General features: G+C 32.1%; 1 pseudogene; it reads right to left on the reverse strand.

Moving 5' to 3' along the window:
• Positions 1 to 6,464: 6,464 nt before the first annotated feature.
• Positions 6,465 to 7,380, reverse strand: LOC149537946 (protein POLLENLESS 3-LIKE 2-like; annotated as a pseudogene).
• Positions 7,381 to 9,603: the final 2,223 nt, after the last annotated feature.

The raw sequence follows: 9,603 nt of genomic DNA on the forward strand, positions 1-9,603 counted from the left end.
TCGAATGATGTTAAATAAGTAGAAATTTATCAAATACCCCTTTGAAATATTGCAATTAATACTGAGTGCTTACACATCTATAAGCTCGACATCAACTAAGTTTTGGCTCACTCAGCATCCACTAGTTTTTCTTTCATTCGACAACCATTATGAGCTTGGCAACAACTAGCCAATCTATTAGCTTGGCATCCTCAAGCATTTCACTCAGCAATCATAGGAAACTTTTAATGTTTGATAGTAACATGAAAAACTTTTTAAAAATTATTTGATTCCTAATAACACCTTGCATCTTTATTCATGCTGATGTAAACTTTTCAGAACTAAATCCTTTGGAACTGATGTATAATATAAATTTTGAATGTTAGTCCCACATACCTCTTGATTGCTTAGTTTGATGAGGTGTGATCACCTAACCCATTGGGTGAAGTGATCCCTTCTCCACTTGATGTGTTGCAATCCTCCTTTTTCTTCCATGTCTTGTTCATTTCATTTTTGATATTTTCAATATCTACCTTGCCTTTGCCTTTATTGAACTCACAAGTTGGTGCCTTTGACTTTGTTGGACAATATCGACTGATGTGGCCAATCTTCAAACAACTAAAATATGTGGTTTGACTCAACCACCTTTTGTAGTCACATCTAAAGAGTGTTCTAATACAATTCTCAGGAACATGTCCATACTCTTGATAATAATGACAACTATACCTTGTATTATAATCCTAGTTGTAAGAGTTTCTATTGTTCTTTACCTTTGTTTTCCTATTTGATGACCACATGGGTTTGGATTTGCACTCAAAAGCTCTATGTCTATACTTCTAACAGTTATAACAATATCCTTCAAATATTTGAGTGTACATAGTCTTGCATTCATGTGCTTGATGACCTTGTTTGTTGTACTTATGATAGTGACCCATGCTCTTTTTCTTAACATTTGGATTTATAGTTTTGCTCCTGCATACATTTGCAGTGTGTCCTTTCTTACCACAATTATAACAAATAGGTTTGGAATTCTTACCTTTGTTACTCCTTTCTTCATCACTTTTGGATGACTCTCCTTCTTCAGTACTTGTGTATCCCAGTCCAGATGTATCATTGTTGGATCTAGAGGATTTCAATAATTGCTCAAAGTATTTTATGGCTTCATTAGGTTTATTAAAACTTTCAATAAATTCCTTTTCCCTTTTTATGTCATTATTCAATTGCTCAATCTGTAACTTCAATGTGGTTATATCAATGTCCTTGACATTCAATTCATAGTTGGCATTCATCATTTGATCAAAAATATCCAATTGCATGTTAGCAATCCTAGTTAGCTCTGATGATTTCTCTTCCAATTTTTTGGTCAAAACTCTTTTGTCATCTTCAATCATGGCTTTGTCTTCCATAGCTTTCTTTTTATGTTCAGTCATCTCACATAGTAGTATGGCTTGTGATTTTTGCTCTAACTTGAGATTTCTAATTTCTTCATCTTGGGCTCTTTTCTTTTCCATTAGATCTACAACTACTGCATCAAATTCATTGGAGTCTCCATTAGAAAATAGCTTAGTAGTGTCCATCTCTTTGTATTGTGTTCCATTCTTCTCAATAGCAATTTCCTTCCTTCTCTTTAAAGATTTCTTAAAGTCTTCTCTTGCTTCATTTAGTTGATGTAGAATGAGTTGTATTTCAATTCCTTGATTCTCAATGATCTTTTCCAACTTGTAGACTTCCATTTCTAAGATCTTTCCTCAAAACTGTAAAGCTTCTCTTCTAGAGAACAAAGCTCTGATACTAATTGTTGAATTTACAATAGGAAAGTTAAATTTCTAAGTGGGGGTGAATTAGTGCTTCAATATTTGATCCATAAAACATTCACCACACATCCATCTCATACATTTTATTAGTAAACTAAAATACCATGTGAAACATGTACATCTAAAACATGTAAACAAATAAGCATTCACACATATATGAAATTATATATAATCACCCAAAAACCCTACAATGAAAAGGTGAAATTGGGGTGCAGATGACACCTACAAATCTTCACTACTATAGTAGTAAAGTGTATCTAATGAAGGTTACAATGTTTTATCATGAGACATGATCTACCCTATGAAAGATTTTCCCTGTTAAAGGCTTAGAAATACTATTAGGTATTACCCTATTAAAGGATTTCAACATCATGTTAAAAGTATGCATTGTTAAAGGACTTCAACTCACAATAAAGTAAGCACCTTGTTAGAGGATTTTAATACAACTTATTAGGACTACTCTATTAAGAGATTTTAACTAATTCACCTATTAGAATGTCTCAGCATTGATCCTATGGTTAGCACCTTGTTTCTTGATGAAAAATCACCTCTAAACTGATGTATTCTTGATCCTTTCTAATCATATGTCTCTCTGCTATTCACTATTTCCTTCCTCTATTCTCTTTGAACTAATTATGTAATGCACTTTCAATTCACAACTCCTTAGCCACCACAGATACTCTATTGGTGCATGCAATCTTCTCTCTTTGCTCCTTCCACACACATTGAAAGTTTAGGGTTTTTCCTCCTTAAGAAGACCTAGGTGACTTAGGGTTAGTTATGAATCAATGGCTATGATTCATTCATTTTTCCACTTAAACCTTCTCTTTTCCTGATTGGATACATGTACTTCATAGAGATTCCAACTTAAGATTTGTCCTTATCACCAAAATATCATAATTCAATCTATAAGTTGACTCAAAAATGTTTTACATAGTAGTTTGTGCCAATACAGAAAACTATGACAAAACTATGTTTCTCGGCATCTGAAGCCTTTGATGCTCAGTATAAACTAATTTGTATACTATGACTCAGTATGCACTGCTTACTCGGCTCTTGAATCACTTAGCATACACTATCTACTTCACACTTGAGTGACTTAGCACATGAGTGACTCAGCACTCACTATGGACTTGACATGCTCTATCTTATACATGTTGTGCTCAGCATATTGTACTCATTCGACATGAACTAAGTAAATAACTTAAGTGTATAGACACTCACTAGTCAAAACCAATCTGAGATCAATAGTCCTAATAGACTATCTTGAAATACTCTAACAAGGTTCTTACTTGATTGTGGGTTAAAATCCTTTAACTAGGCACACTTCTAACATGATGTTGAAATATTTTAACTAGGTAAGAAGTAATAGGCTTTGTAAGCTTGGGTAAGACCTAATAGGCTTTGTAAGTTTTTAACAGGGTAAAACTTTTACAGGGTAGATCATGTTTCATGATCAAACATTGTAACCTTCATTGGATACACTTAATCATTACAGTAGTGAAGATTTTTGGGTGTCATCTCCACCCCAATTTTACCTTCTCATTGGAGTGTTTTTGGGTAATCATATCTTGTGTCATATATGTGTGAATGCTTACTTGTTTACATACTTTAGATGTATATGCTTTACATGGTATTTTAGTTTACTTATTGAATATGTGAGATAGATGTGCGATGAATATTTTATGGGTTAAATTTTAAAGCACTAATTCACACCCCCCCCCCCCTTTCAGAGTTTACCTTTCCTATTGTAATTCCAACAATTGATAGATATCATTTTTGTAGTGCTTTTTTAAAATAGATAGAATAAACACTTGGCAATGTATCTCTCAACATATTTTATGAAATATTTTTCTAAGATTGATACGTTTGTAACATCTATGGATATTATGTTTTTCCTCAACATGAAATATAAACCATTTGTACAAGATGCAACTATTAAAATACAAATATGATAAAATAATAAATAAATATAAGATATAATCCAAATGTTTTATGTATAAAACATAAAGTGTCAAATAATTTACAATTTTGTATTCTTATAAAGTAGCTTATAAATAGCAATTGAACATTAGTGTACAATGGGTATGCCGAAGAAATTAAGAGGTCTATTATTTTTTTAATCTATTATAATATGTACTTATAAAGATCAATTGATATCCTAATTAACAAATGATGGTATTTGTGCAAATAAAAATGTTTCAACCTTATGCATGATTTTCTTTTGAAAATTATGTCATAGTCATCGCATGTGTATCTTACCATTATGTGGACTTAAGTGTGAATATAGGTTTGGAATGTGTTGTTTGAGTTCAAGACTCCCATTTGTGATTTTAGGCTATGCTTCAATGTATTAAGTTTTAAAAAAAAGGGAAAATATTGTGTAAAATACATTGTTGTAGAAACAATATATGGTTAAGGATGAGATAATAATAATAATATTCTTAGATTACATAATTTTAAGGATTACATTCACAATTATCTTAACTTGTTATTTATGGAACATTTAAATGATGATCAAGAGTTGAGATTTCAATAAAACTTATCATTATGTAATGTTTGAGTCAAATAAAAAGATCATTTTAGGTTAGTGAATTCAATCATACTATTCTTAAATTTTAATGGGAGTGAATATAGACAAAAAGAGATAGAAAGAGGAAGATAAATGGGTATGTGCAAGATCATGGTTAGTCAAACTATGGCCTTAAGTGGTAGCAAAAAACCAACAAATTAGGGTTATGTTAACTTGACATGTAATTTTAAAGTAGTTATGGGCTTTATATCAAAAATTTGTAAGAAAAGAATCTGTAGGAAATATGTAATTTCTAAACTACTAGGCCTTATTTGGAGAAAAAATTATTTGATTTATCAAAATTTTTGATTTTAATGCAATACTCCAAAAATTATAGGGCGAAAATAAGAAGGATATGTTTGACCACCTTAATCAAAATCAAATGATAATATTTTTTACTATAATTATAGATTTGAAAAGTAGACTCATGCCTAGATGTGACACATATTTTTGGGTTTTTTTTTTCCAAATAAATAGTTGAATATAAATTTTCTATTATGACTTTTTTAGAATAAAAGAACTTCCCTATTTGACCACCTTAACTAATTGAAAAGTTTACAAAATTAATTAATTTTTTTCTTATAATAGGTGAAGCACAAAATGTGACACAACTTTTGGATTTCAAAAATGTTATACCATTTGACAGTTATAGCTATTTTTAATCAGTATGTCAATTAGTAGTTTATAGACATCTTCATTAAAAAATAACTAATAAATACTTATCAAACTTGGAATTTGACAGCAATTATATTGATGGAATCCTGAGAGTGTTATAAAAAAACCCTTTTCCTTTCATTGAATTTTGATGTGTTAGAAGTTGTAATCTTTCCTTGGTGTGTTTATAAACCAAGGTTAGAACTCCTTTCTTTATTGTTATAATATATTACGATATAAGCCAGGGTATCCTAATATATTTCTTTTTTTTCCTTTTTCCACTACATCTTATTTTGTCCTCTAGTGGAATATGTGAGGACAAATATTTATTATTATTTGTAATTTAGATTATTCCTCCTTAAGAGGAATCTCACACTTGGCCTCACACACTTATGAATGGTGGCATTCATAGACATGGGAGTTACATTCTAACTCCTCTCTCTCATCTCTATTTAAGAGATGACCCTCCTCTCTCATTTACAATGAGGTTTCTTTGTCTTCTCAATTATTGTATGAGAAATTGCTCTCTTTCTCTCTCTCTCTCTCTTTCTCTCTTCCTTCTTAGGCTTTTCATGCCTCATTCATAATGTCACAAGGGGTTTTCTTTGCTTTCCCCTTTCCAAATATCTTGTCTCATGGTGTTGGAGCTTGAAGCTTTCTCTCTCCTATTTTATGGTAATATCTTTTCATGCATTTACTCACTTAGATTCTTTCCTAGTATTGCTTATTTACATATTTCTTTTTCCATTTCTAACATGGTATCAGAGCAGTTTAATCTTTGTTTTGAGTGTTTGCATGAAGGTACGATTTGAAGGAGACTCTTGAGAGATATTTCACTAATTTCTCCTTTAATCTTCTTAAGATGGAAGAAATTGAATTTTTTTTTTGGGTTTGGCTGGTTTACCGCCAAACCTAATTAACTTTTGTTTGCTCTAATTTGTGCAGGTTACTTCTTATTTTTTATTAGTTTTCATCTCACCCCTTTGGCAGGCTTGCTGCCAAAAGGGTTTTCCTATCTAGATATCATTTTTTTTTCACTCTTGTTTTGACATATTGTTGATAAAGAATTTTTTTTTCCAATTTTTTCCTATGCCTAAAATGTTGGCTGTGCTTGCAAAGCTCACAGGTTGTAGAACTATTGTTCTTGAGTTTTTCTCTCTCTCTACTTTTTAGATTCAATTGTAACTTTTTTTAAAAAAAGAAGCCTCTGAATCCCATTAATCTAGGCCCATTCCTGCCTCCCAAGGGCCTATGTTGGTTGGCAACCCATCAGCCTTGGTTTTTCAGGGCGTTAAGAATCAAACGTCTTTGGGTTTCGAACCACGAACCTCCTAAAATACATAATATTGTTCTACCTATTCTTTATGTTCTTTTATTTGTGATATTTGGGCTCTATTCTTTACATTTGGATGACTTTCAGCATGCTTCCATGGACATGGCAGGGATTACCACACAAATTTTTTGAGGCTTTCAACGACTAAGCTTTCCTTAAGGGGATTATAATTGGTGGGTTTCCCTTCAAGCTCTCTTAGCATTTCTTGGGCTCTTTCGTAGGACTTCAAGTGAGAATCAAGTCCCCATGGCGCATTTGCAGATGTTGGCTTTACGTTCTGTAGCATTGATTTGGCCTCAGAAACCCTTCTTTGGTGCATTAGACATATACCAAGATTGCACATCTTATTGTTGTCTAGTTCAATTGACAACGCTTTTCGGTATATAGCCTCAACAGCAACATAATTGGACTGTTGCATATACGCCCAACCCAAGTTCCCTAGTAATCTTGTAGCCTCTTGTTCTATAGAGACTTGGAATTTCTTCCCCTGGGATCTAGCAATCTTGGTTCTTTTCCCATTAAATGCCAAGCCCTGATGAATCATGTTGAGCTTGTGCTTCAACAGTGCAATCTGGTCATCTAATCTTCTGCATCTCTTGTACTAGTCTAGAAGTACATTGTCTAGAGACTCTTGTCCTTGATCAAAGCAACGGTTTCTTAGTGACTTGATGGCCTCAATTGCTTCTTTGGGCCTATTTTTTTGTTTCATGACTATTGCCATGTCTTTCAGAGCACTATCTACCCTGTCTCCTGCATTTATTGCAGCCCAAAACAGAGCTATTGCTCTGTCAGTCTCTTTATCCACCAGTTGTACATGCTTGGCCTTGACATATGGAGTATCCCTGGTAGGTACTTTATGCACAACATGGAAAGAATCAGCTCTAGCAGGGCCATTAATGACTTTTTTAACTAAAGCCTTTGCAGGTGAACAGGGTGCAGATTTACAAAACCTTTGCACATATGGGCTTGGAGGATTGTTTTTACTGTTGCTGTTATTGGGTCTCTTCCACATTCTGTCCATTGTGACTCCTCAGAATTTATGAGCCTATGAATGCATGAAAGACTCGGAAGAGCCTTGTGCAAACAGATGAAGAAGAGTAGCTAGCTGTGTTTGTAGCAGGCTTGTATTTCGTTATATTCTTTTCTACAACTATTTCCACAAAGTATTCATTATTCATTGCTATTTATTTCTTTCTATTTTTATTCTTCAGGAATCTGCAGTGGAATCTGCAGTGTCAGAGCCATTTTTTTAATAATTATCTCTTATCATTTATGTTTTCATTAATTTTTTTGCATTCATATGTTACTCTTAACCATTTTTTTTTGAGATCCATGTGTGGTTTTCATTTTGTCTTTGGCTATTTTTTTTTTTTTTTTAATTAATTTTATATGGCCTTTCTTTCTAATTTAAAAACTCAAAATCAAAATCTGATACTATATTATTAAATAATAAATATATTCAATCTTCTACTTTATTATATTCCATTTATTGTTTGAAGAACTTGCTAAAGGATGCTACAAATCTAACTTATTTGCTAGATTTTGCACCAAATTTTAAATAGGGTATATTAATTTCATTGTAAATTATAATGTTTTTTTAAAGGGATGATTTATAGCTACAATTTTCATTGATTCTTTGTCTTTCTTAGTGTTGTACACATCTCTTTCTATATAGAAATGGAATTTTTAAAAAGTTTTTATTGCATCCTTTATATGCACATAGTTATAACTTTCTTAATGTTTTATTCCAATCTTGGAGGCATATGTATGAGGAATATGGGGAGATCTTTTCTAGCCCCATGACTTTATGTTTTTATTACTTTGAGATTATATTTTGAACCAAGGTATTCAACATAAAGCAAATTATTCTATATATAAAAAAAACAAAGGGGGTAATCATTTTCCTAGCATCAAGCTATCATTTAATAATTGTAATTGTGTGATTTCATACTATGATATTTTTTTTAGGTATATTTATTCAAGTATATATGGGTGCACACATATATACCGAGATAAATATACAAGCTATTATAATTGTGATCTTTAATTCTTTCAATTCTTCAAATAATTTTCATACCCATGTTTACCCTTAATGGAGTTTTATACCTGATATCTATATTTAGTTGATCTTCCTTAAATCATTTTACTTAATTGGATTATGAGTAATCTTACACATTTGCCTTCATTGTGATATTTTGATGTGCCCATAGTTGCACTTTTATGCTTTTATAGCATTGTTCTATGCCCATGTTGGCACTTTCTGGTTTTATACCAATTATCTACATGATTTATATGATATTTTGTTTTGAGTTGCATAGGGAGCCAATTTTTTCAAGGATAACTATGTAGGTCCCCTCAGTATAACTGATACATAGTTTCCTTATCTGGCCCATGGAGCTTATCTGGCCCATGGAGTATCCCTCCATCCTATATTGGTGTGCACTCATTTTATATAAAGTTTCCCTCCATTGGATCCTATCTATTCCACTTTGATAGGATAATATCTTTATGGAGTTTCCCTCCATTTGGTTCTATTGGTTCCACTTTGAAAGGTTGATATTTATGGAGTTTCCCTCCATGTTGTTCCATTTTTGCTCCTCAATGAAGAGGATATTATTATTGGAGTTTCCCCTCCAAATTCAGATAATTTGATCCAATTTGAAGGCAATATGTTGTTCTATCCTCATAATCCATTTTTTTGATTATCCTAACACAAATCATGATAATTCTACTTTGATCAGCATGTCTCTCCTTTATGTTATTTTCATATATTAATGTCATAATGATCTGCATACATTATTGCTTAGATCATGAGTCATGCATGTTATGGAGGGACGCCCCCATTAGCTTGTAGTAGGATGATTCATTAAGTAGACTGTCTATATCCAGGTGATTGATGCAATATTGATGCAAGTATCATGTTGGCCTTGTCTATGGTCATTTGTGCATTAGTATAATATATTTTTCATGAGAACACTGATCAAAATTTTTTCATACTGATTATATTTTGATCATAAACTTTAACTTGATATCAGGTTATCTCCATTGTTTTGTGCTAACATTTTTTACTCATTGTTTCTCTATAAGAGTTTTATTATCCTTATTCAAAAGGATTTCAAATTTGATTATATGATGGCATTCTACTTGTGCATAGTTGTCTTGTTTTTGTTCTCTATTTTTTTTCAGGTGATCCATCAAGGAACTTTCTCAATTTTTCACATATGAAGATGTGTTTATGCTTCCACTTGATC

This window comes from Cupressus sempervirens, chromosome 9 (genome assembly GCF_028749045.1).
Source record: "Cupressus sempervirens isolate cs-2001-9-10 chromosome 9, ASM2874904v1, whole genome shotgun sequence".
In the NCBI taxonomy this organism is placed as follows: Eukaryota; Viridiplantae; Streptophyta; class Pinopsida; order Cupressales; family Cupressaceae; genus Cupressus; species Cupressus sempervirens.